The sequence below is a fragment of the Mytilus galloprovincialis genome, chromosome 5 (genome assembly GCF_965363235.1).
Source record: "Mytilus galloprovincialis chromosome 5, xbMytGall1.hap1.1, whole genome shotgun sequence".
In the NCBI taxonomy this organism is placed as follows: Eukaryota; Metazoa; Mollusca; class Bivalvia; order Mytilida; family Mytilidae; genus Mytilus; species Mytilus galloprovincialis.
The window spans coordinates 793,578-803,002 of NC_134842.1; the positions used below are offsets into that span (position 1 = coordinate 793,578).

General features: G+C 34.1%; 1 long non-coding RNA gene across 1 annotated transcript; it reads left to right on the forward strand.

Annotated features, from left to right (window-relative positions):
* Positions 1 to 288: 288 nt before the first annotated feature.
* Positions 289 to 2,719, forward strand: LOC143074929 (uncharacterized). Its single transcript, XR_012978178.1, has 2 exons — positions 289 to 887; positions 1,514 to 2,719. It is a non-coding gene; the product is annotated as an uncharacterized LOC143074929 (long non-coding RNA).
* The last annotated feature ends 6,706 nt before the right edge of the window (positions 2,720 to 9,425 follow it).

Sequence of the window (9,425 nt, forward strand, 5' to 3'; positions counted from 1 at the left end):
TTCAGAAATTAATGCGAGGTTTTTATTATTGCAAAAAATGCGACAGAGTTGTAAACGCAATAATTTAAACTCGCATTTTGAAATATCTTATATCAATTAAACAAGATTTTTCTCAAAATCGTATAAATTAAAATCGCATTTAAGTCTAAAATGACAAAATTGCCATGATAAATGCACGCAATGATTTCTGATTTTACAGTATTAGAATACTCAATTTTTGCAGAACTATTCATCCTTACTGACAAAAAGAACAGAATTTTAATGTTCTTGTAAAATATTCTAACAAAATTAAAAATATTGATATTTTTTTTATATTGTGAAACAACATGTTTTGCAATTTCGAAAGTAAATATTCTTCACTTTTATGTGTAAATTTCCAACATGAAGTATAAAAATGACTCAAATAACAGACCAGTACAAAAATATTAATGAAAAAAGGAAATATTGTCACTTTTAATCATTATCGACATGATGCTAACTCTAGACTTATACAGCTCTCTTTTTGTTGTTCATCCTTGAGAACAAAAAGAACATCATTTAAATGTTGTTGTATAATTTACCAGCAAGATTAGAAAAACATTTTGGCAAGTGACTTCAAATTATTCAATTGTAAACCTATTTTTTTTACCTATATTTTTAAAAATCATTTCTGTGAAAAAAAATAACCAAATATGAAGCAATTTCATGAATGTTAATAAAATAAACAAAAGTATTGTCACTTTTTATCCTGATTAATATAAATATTATATATATAATTGTCCCCTAAAAATGTGATCATATATTTTAAATGCTTTGTTTTAATATTTCAGACTTATAAGTGTGTCATCTGTACAAAGGATTTTAAATCCAGATATGCTCTACGACGACATGAGAGATTAGTGCATAAGGTAATTATATGGTACAAAATCTTTAAGCAGTATCAAACATGAGTTGATTTTATATAATTGTAATTTGTGTCATACAAATGTAACAGTGAAATGAAATTATATCATATAATTTGTTTCATACAAATGCAGAATGAGATTTCTGGTTTTATTATCGACAATGTTAATGAGAGATATCGTTCTGATTGCATCTGGGATATCTGCACCTATCTTTATCAACTGTTTATTCAAGTTCAATCATTTATCAAATTTCAATAATGGTTTAAATTTTATTCAGTTCTTCGACTATGGATTTTACCTTATTGTACAGAAACGAAAATATGTGATATACTATAAGTCATAAGTTAAAAAAAGTAGGGATCTGTAGACAATTGCATTGTGACAGTTGTTATCCATTCGTTTGATGTGTTTGAACTTTTGATTTTGCCATTTGATTTGGGACTTTCCTTTTTGAATTTTTTTCAGAGTTCAGTATTTTTGTGTTTTTACTTTTTAAACATTTCAAAATCGTATGTATTGGCGTGTTGTTGAACATTTGTTTTTGTAAGATTTTATTAGATATATTAATTGATTACCAATACAAGATATTTTAAGATAACAACTTATATTTCATTTTCATATTTATACAGGCTGGACCACCTTCAACTCCAGCAGTGTCACCTGCCCCAGCAGTGTCACCTGCCCCAGTGTCACCTGCCCCAGCAGTGTCACCTGCCCCAGCAGTGTCACCAACCCTAGCACCGTCACCAACTCCAGGTGCAGTTCAGATAGTAGACTTCAACGACATGTTAGTAATAGACACTCATTTAGATCTGCTGCAAATGGAGCCTTCAGTATTTCTTTTATTTTCAATCCCCCATATGTCTGAGGAGTAGGTCAAAATAACCACTAATACATAGTTTAAAAGGAACATTCTTTATCTTTGAAAAAATTACAATCTTTGTTTTTGTTAGTGTATACTTGTTAGAATGTTTGATGTAAAAATGTAAATATAATTTAACTGTAGATATATTTTTTTCAGTATTATTTTTATTTTCAAACCCCCATATTTCCGAGTAGTAGGTCAAAAAAATAACCACCAATGCATCAAATACAGTCTACCACTTTTTTTTTCGAGCTTAAGAGAAGTTTCCGTTGTAATTATATAGCAGACCAAGATAAACATATGAATCTTTAATTTCAATAATTTCATTACATAGTTTAAAAGGAACATTCTTATGAAACTTTCTCTTTGAAAAAATTACAATCTTTGTTTTTGTTAGTGTATACTTGTTAGAATGTTTGATGTAAAAATGTAAATATAATTTAACTGTAGATATATTTTTTCCAGTATTATTTTTATTTTCAAACCCCCATATTTCCGAGTAGAAGGTCAAAAAAATAACCACCAATGCATCAAATACAGTCTACCACTTTTTTTTTCGAGCTTAAGAGAAGTTTCCGTTATAATTACATAGCAGACCAAGATAAATATATGAATCTTTAATTTCATTACATAGTTTAAAAGGAACATTCTTATGAAACTTTCTCTTTGAAAAAATTACAATCTTTGTTTTTGTTAGTGTATACTTGTTAGAATGTTTGATGTAAAAATGTAAATATTATTTTTTTAGTGCTTGTTTTTTGGGTCTACTTTTTGTGCTATGTGAGTGTGGAGTAGTTTGTATGTGTTATTTATAAGGCATGAGTGTTTGTTTTGAAATGAAATGCAAGGTTTTTAGTGCTAACTGTATGAGAGTGTACGTTTTAGTGTTTACTTTTGTTGTATTTGTTAACTGCATACATACATGTATATTTTGTTGTGAATATCACCACAAATAAAAGATCCATTACTGTTTTGTTCTTATTTCTCCATGAACAATTCATTTATTTCCAGAGAAATAGATCATGAAAAAACACCTCAAAATCTAGCTCATGGTATTCTTTGTCTCTCTGTGTTGTTTCTTGTGTAGTAATTAGGTCTTTCCACTTTTCTGTGGAAAGACCTATTGTATTTGTTCTGATTATTATTATTATTATTAAGTCTTTCCACTTTTCTGTTTCAGTGGAAAGACTTATTGTTTTTGTTCTGATTATTAAGTCTTTCCACTTTTCTTTTCTGTGGAAAGACTTATTGTTTTTCTTCTGATTATTTTTTTTTTTCTTCCGCCTAATTTTGTTCTTGCGATAAATATTTGTTTCACAATATGTCGCTTAGATATTTGGTATATGATATTGAACAGTTTATGCGCTTTTGAAATTTACCCTGCGTAACCGAATACTTTTCTTTATAGGAGTTATCTCCCCAAACACTGTTTTCCTTGTGTTCACTACTCCTTCGCAACCGTAAAAGATTAAGACAAATTTATTTTACAAAATTGCTTGTTATATCCTTCACATGATTTGTCCTATTTTGACCGAAGCGATATGAACGCTCCATATGAAAGTTATTTCCCCTTATGCATTTAATATAAGTGATATGCATTTCTATCTTGTAAACCATAAGTGATAGAGACCTAGGATCTTTTGATTTGAGGTCCTTGGTCCAAAAAAATGAAAATTAGGTCAAGGTCAAAGGTGAAGGTCATATTCTAATATTTTAATTTGGCTCATTTCCACTCATTTCCAGAAACCGTATAAGATATCGACAAATTATTTTTTCTAAATTGTTTGTTGTGACATGTAGTAACACGGCCGCACTTTCCGACTTGTCTGAAGACACGTTTCTGGTTGTTTTTTTTTTTTTTTTTTTTTGTCAGTGTTTGGGTTTGGGTCAAGGTAAGTGTTAATGTTAGGTTCAAGGTAGTAATTTCGACGAGGAAAGTGGACTTTGACGAGGGTAAGTGAGGTGCACTTTTTCACCTTTTCGAATGTTTGCCCTTTTTGTGACTGCGCATGCGTCAGAAATTTCCAAAATATTTTTAGGTACAGAGTATGAAAAGTTCCTTTGACTTCAATCTTCAAATAGGTGTAGAATGGATTCGAATAGAGATATTTTCTAAAAGTTAACTGTTCTGAAAAGATGAAAAGGCGATCTAGAGGATGTAAACTTATTGGTTTTACTGCAGTGTATGGCCGCACTTTCCGACCTCTCTGAGGAAACGTTTGTATTATATTTTTTTTGGTCAGGGTTTTAGGTTAGGGTTAAGTGTTAGGGTTAGGTTCAGGGAAGTAACTTTGACAAGGGTAAGTGAGGTGCCCTTTTCAACTCTGCGAATGTTTGCCCTTTTTGTGACTGCGCATGCGTCAGAAATTTCCAAAATATTTCTAGGTACAGAGTATGAAAAGTGCCTTTGATTTCAATCTTCAAACAGGTGTAGAATTGATTCGAATAGAGATATTTTCTTAAAGTTAACTGTTCCGAAAAGATGAAAAGGCAATCTAAAGGATGGCAGCTTATTGGATTGACAGAAGTGTACGGACGCACTTTCCGACCTCTCAGAAGACACGTTTCTTTTTTTTTTGTTTTTTTTTGTCAGTGTTTGGATTAGGATCTAGGTAAGTGTTGGGGTTAGGTTCAAGGTAGTAATTTTGACGAGGGCAGTGGACTTTGACGAGGGTTTTTGAGGTGCACTTTTTCATCTGTTCGAATGTTTGCCCTTTTTGTGAGTACGCCTGCGTCAGAAATTTCCAAAAATAAATATCTATGTACAGAGTATGAAAAGTGCCTTTGACTCAATCTTTACACAGGTGTAGAATTGATTCGAATAGAGATATTTTCTTAAAGTTAACTGTTCTGAAAAGATGAAAAGGCGATCTAGAGGATGGAAACTTATTGGTTTTACTGAAGTGTACGGCCGCATTTTCCGACCTCTCCGAAGAAACGTTTGTATTATATTTTTTTTTGGTCAGGGTTTTAGGTTAGGGTCAAGGTTAAGTGTTAGGGTTAGGTTCAGGGAAGTAACTTTGACAAGGGTAAGTGAGGTGCCCTTTTTCAACTCTGCGAATATTTGCCCTTTTTGTGACTACGCATGCGTCAGAAATTTCCAAAATATTTCTAGGTACAGAGTATGAAAAGTGCCTTTGACTTCAATCTTCAAACAGGTGTAGAATTGATTCGAGTAGAGATATTTTCTAAAAGTTAACTGTTCCGAAATGATGAAAAGGCAATCTAGAGGATGGAAACTTATTGGATTTACTAAAGTGTACGCCGCACTTTCCGACCTCTCTGAAGAAACGTTTGTATTATTATTCTTTTTTGGTCAAGGTTTTAGGTTAGGGTCAAGGTTATATGTTAGGGTTAGGTTCATGTTACTTTCAACTCTGCGAATGTTTGCCCTTTTTGTGACTGCGCATGCGTCAGAAATTTCCAAAATATTTCTAGGTACAGAGTATGAAAAGTGCCTTTGACTTCAATCTTCAAACAGGTGTAGAATTGATTCGAGTAGAGATACTTTCTTAAAGTTAACTGTTCCGAAAAGATGAAAAAGGAATCTAGAGGATGGAAGCTTATTGCATTGACTTAAGTGTACGGCCGCACTTTCCGACTTGTCTGAAGACACGTTTCTGGTTTTTTTTTTTTTTTTTTTTTTTGTCAGTGTTTGGGTTTGGGTCAAGGTAAGTGTTAATGTTAGGTTCAAGGTAGTAATTTCGACGAGGAAAGTGGACTTTGACGAGGGTAAGTGAGGTGCACTTTTTCACCTTTTCGAATGTTTGCCCTTTTTGTGACTGCGCATGCGTCAGAAATTTCCAAAATATTTTTAGGTACAGAGTATGAAAAGTGCCTTTGACTTCAATCTTCAAATAGGTGTAGAATGGATTCGAATAGAGATATTTTCTAAAAGTTAACTGTTCTGAAAAGATGAAAAGGCGATCTAGAGGATGTAAACTTATTGGTTTTACTGCAGTGTATGGCCGCACTTTCCGACCTCTCTGAGGAAACGTTTGTATTATATTTTTTTTGGTCAGGGTTTTAGGTTAGGGTTAAGTGTTAGGGTTAGGTTCAGGGAAGTAACTTTGACAAGGGTAAGTGAGGTGCCCTTTTCAACTCTGCGAATGTTTGCCCTTTTTGTGGCTACGCATGCGTCAGAAATTTCCAAAATATTTCTAGGTACAGAGTATGAAAAGTGCCTTTGATTTCAATCTTCAAACAGGTGTAGAATTGATTCGAATAGAGATATTTTCTTAAAGTTAACTGTTCCGAAAAGATGAAAAAGGCAATCTAAAGGATGGCAGCTTATTGGATTGACAGAAGTGTACGGACGCACTTTCCGACCTCTCAGAAGACACGTTTCTGTTTTTTTTGTTTTTTTTTGTCAGTGTTTGGATTAGGATCTAGGTAAGTGTTGGGGTTAGGTTCAAGGTAGTAATTTTGACGAGGGCAGTGGACTTTGACGAGGGTTTTTGAGGTGCACTTTTTCATCTGTTCGAATGTTTGCCCTTTTTGTGAGTACGCCTGCGTCAGAAGTTTCCAAAAAAAAATATCTATGTACAGAGTATGAAAAGTGCCTTTGACTTCAATTTTCACACAGGTGTAGAATTGATTCGAATAGAGATATTTTCTTAAAGTTAACTGTTCTGAAAAGATGAAAAGGCGATCTAGAGGATGGAAACTTATTGGTTTTACTGAAGTGTACGGCCGCACTTTCCGACCTCTCTGAAGAAACGTTTGTATATATTTTTTTTGGTCAGGGTTTTAGGTTAGGGTCAAGGTTAAGTGTTAGGGTTAGGTTCAGGGAAGTAACTTTGACAAGGGTAAGTGAGGTGCCCTTTTTCAACTCTGCGAATATTTGCCCTTTTTGTGGCTACGCATGCGTCAGAAATTTCCAAAATATTTCTAGGTACAGAGTATGAAAAGTGCCTTTGACTTCAATCTTCAAACAGGTGTAGAATTGATTCGAGTAGAGATATTTTCTTAAAGTTAACTGTTCCGAAATGATGAAAAGGCAATCTAGAGGATAGAAGCTTATTGGATTGACTGGAGCGTATGGCCGCACTTTCCGACCTCTCTGAAGACACGTTTCTGTTTTTTTTGTCAGTGTTTGGATGAGGGTCAAGGTAAGTGTTAGGGTTAGGTTCAAGGTAGTAATTTTGACGAGGGCAGTGGACTTTGACGAGGGTTTTTGAGGTGCACTTTTTCATCTGTTCGAATGTTTGCCCTTTTTGTGAGTACGCCTGCGTCAGAAATTTCCAAAAATAAATATCTATGTACAGAGTATGAAAACCTTTTTTTATATTTCTTTATTTTAGAGGTAAGCTTCTGGCCAAGTGTCACTGATTCTGTCGCAAATCATTTACTTCAATAACCAATCAATTGTATTCTGAAAGAAGTTGATTTGTTTTCTGTACGAATACATGAAATATTTCTCACTGAACGTTATGTTTGCAATCGATGTTCAAATACAAATCTACAGTATCTATATGAAAGAGACTTAATAATATATTTTTTTTATTATTATTCTACACATGCATATTTGAAGGATCGAAATAATCAGTTCTACAAATGGGTGTTATTTTTAAAGACTTGAAACTTTACAATTATCAAGTGAATCCATGAAATTTTTATCGACGCACCAAACTTTCATCGTGCATAGCTCATTTTCCGATTTAACGATCTTCTTACTTGTTCATTACATTCTAAAATTAAAATCCTTCACAAATTGCAAAAACTTGTATTCTCTAGATCGCCTTTTCATCTTTTCAGAACAGTTAACTTTAAGAAAATATCTCTATTCGAATCCATTCTACACCTGTGTGAAAATTGAAGTCAAAGGCACTTTTCATACTCTGTACATAGATATTTTTTTTTTGAAATTTCTGACGCAGGCGTACTCACAAAAAGGGCAAACATTCGAACAGATGAAAAAGTGCACCTCAAAAACCCTCGTCAAAGTCCACTGCCCTCGTCAAAATTACTACCTTGAACCTAACCACAACACTAACCTAGATCCTAATCCAAACACTGACAAAAAAAACCCAAAAAAAAACAGAAACGTGTCTTCTGAGAGGTCGGAAAGTGCGTCCGTACACTTCAGTCAATCCAATACGCTGCCATCCTTTAGATTGCCTTTTCATCTATTCGGAACAGTTAACTTTAAGAAAATATCTCTACTCGAATCAATTCTACATCTGTTTGAAGATTGAAATCAAAGGCACTTTTCATACTCTGTACCTAGAAATATTTTGGAAATTTCTGACCCATGCGCAGTCACAAAAAGGGCAAACATTCGCAGAGTTGAAAAAGGGCACCTCACTTACCCTTGTCAAAGTTACTTCCCTGAACCTAACCCTAACACTTAACCTTGACCCTAACCTAAAACCCTGACAAAAAAAAATATCATACAAACGTTTCCTCAGAGAGGTCGGAAACTGCGGCCATACACTTCAGTAAAACCAATAAGTTTCCATCCTCTAGATCGCCTTTTCATCTTTTCAGAACAGTTAACTTTAAGAAAATATCTCTATTCGAATCAATTCTACACCTGTGTAAAGATTGAAGTCAAAGGCACTTTTCATACTCTGTACATAGATATTTATTTTTGGAAATTTCTGACGCAGGCGTAGTCACAAAAAGGGCAAACATTCGAAAAGATGAAAAAGTGCACCTCGAAAACCCTCGTCAAAGTCCACTGCCCTCGTCAAAATTACTACCTTGAACTTAACCCTAACACTTACCTTGACCCTAATCCAAACACTGACAAAAAAAAAACCAGAAACGTGTCTTCAGAGAGGTCGGAAAGTGCGGCCGTACACTCCAGTCAATCCAATAAGCTTCTATCCTCTAGATTGCCTTTTCATCATTTCGGAACAGTTAATTTTAAGAAAATATCTCTACTCGAATCAATTCTACACCTGTTTGAAGATTGAAGTCAAAGGCACTTTTCATACTCTGTACCTAGAAATATTTTGGAAATTTCTGACGCATGCGTAGTCACAAAAAGGGCAAATATTCGCAGAGTTGAAAAAGGGCACCTCACTTACCCTTGTCAAAGTTACTTCCCTGAACCTAACCCTAACACTTAACCTTGACCCTAACCTAAAACCCTGACCAAAAAAAAATATAATACAAACGTTTCTTCGGAGAGGTCGGAAAATGCGGCCGTACACTTCAGTAAAACCAATAAGTTTCCATCCTCTAGATCGCCTTTTCATCTTTTCAGAACAGTTAACTTTAAGAAAATATCTCTATTCGAATCAATTCTACACCTGTGTAAAGATTGAGTCAAAGGCACTTTTCATACTCTGTACATAGATATTTATTTTTGGAAATTTCTGACGCAGGCGTACTCACAAAAAGGGCAAACATTCGAACAGATGAAAAAGTGCACCTCAAAAACCCTCGTCAAAGTCCACTGCCCTCGTCAAAATTACTACCTTGAACCTAACCCCAACACTTACCTAGATCCTAATCCAAACACTGACAAAAAAAAACAAAAAAAAAAGAAACGTGTCTTCTGAGAGGTCGGAAAGTGCGTCCGTACACTTCTGTCAATCCAATAAGCTGCCATCCTTTAGATTGCCTTTTCATCTTTTCGGAACAGTTAACTTTAAGAAAATATCTCTATTCGAATCAATTCTACACCTGTTTGAAGATTGAAATCAAAGGCACTTTTCATACTCTGT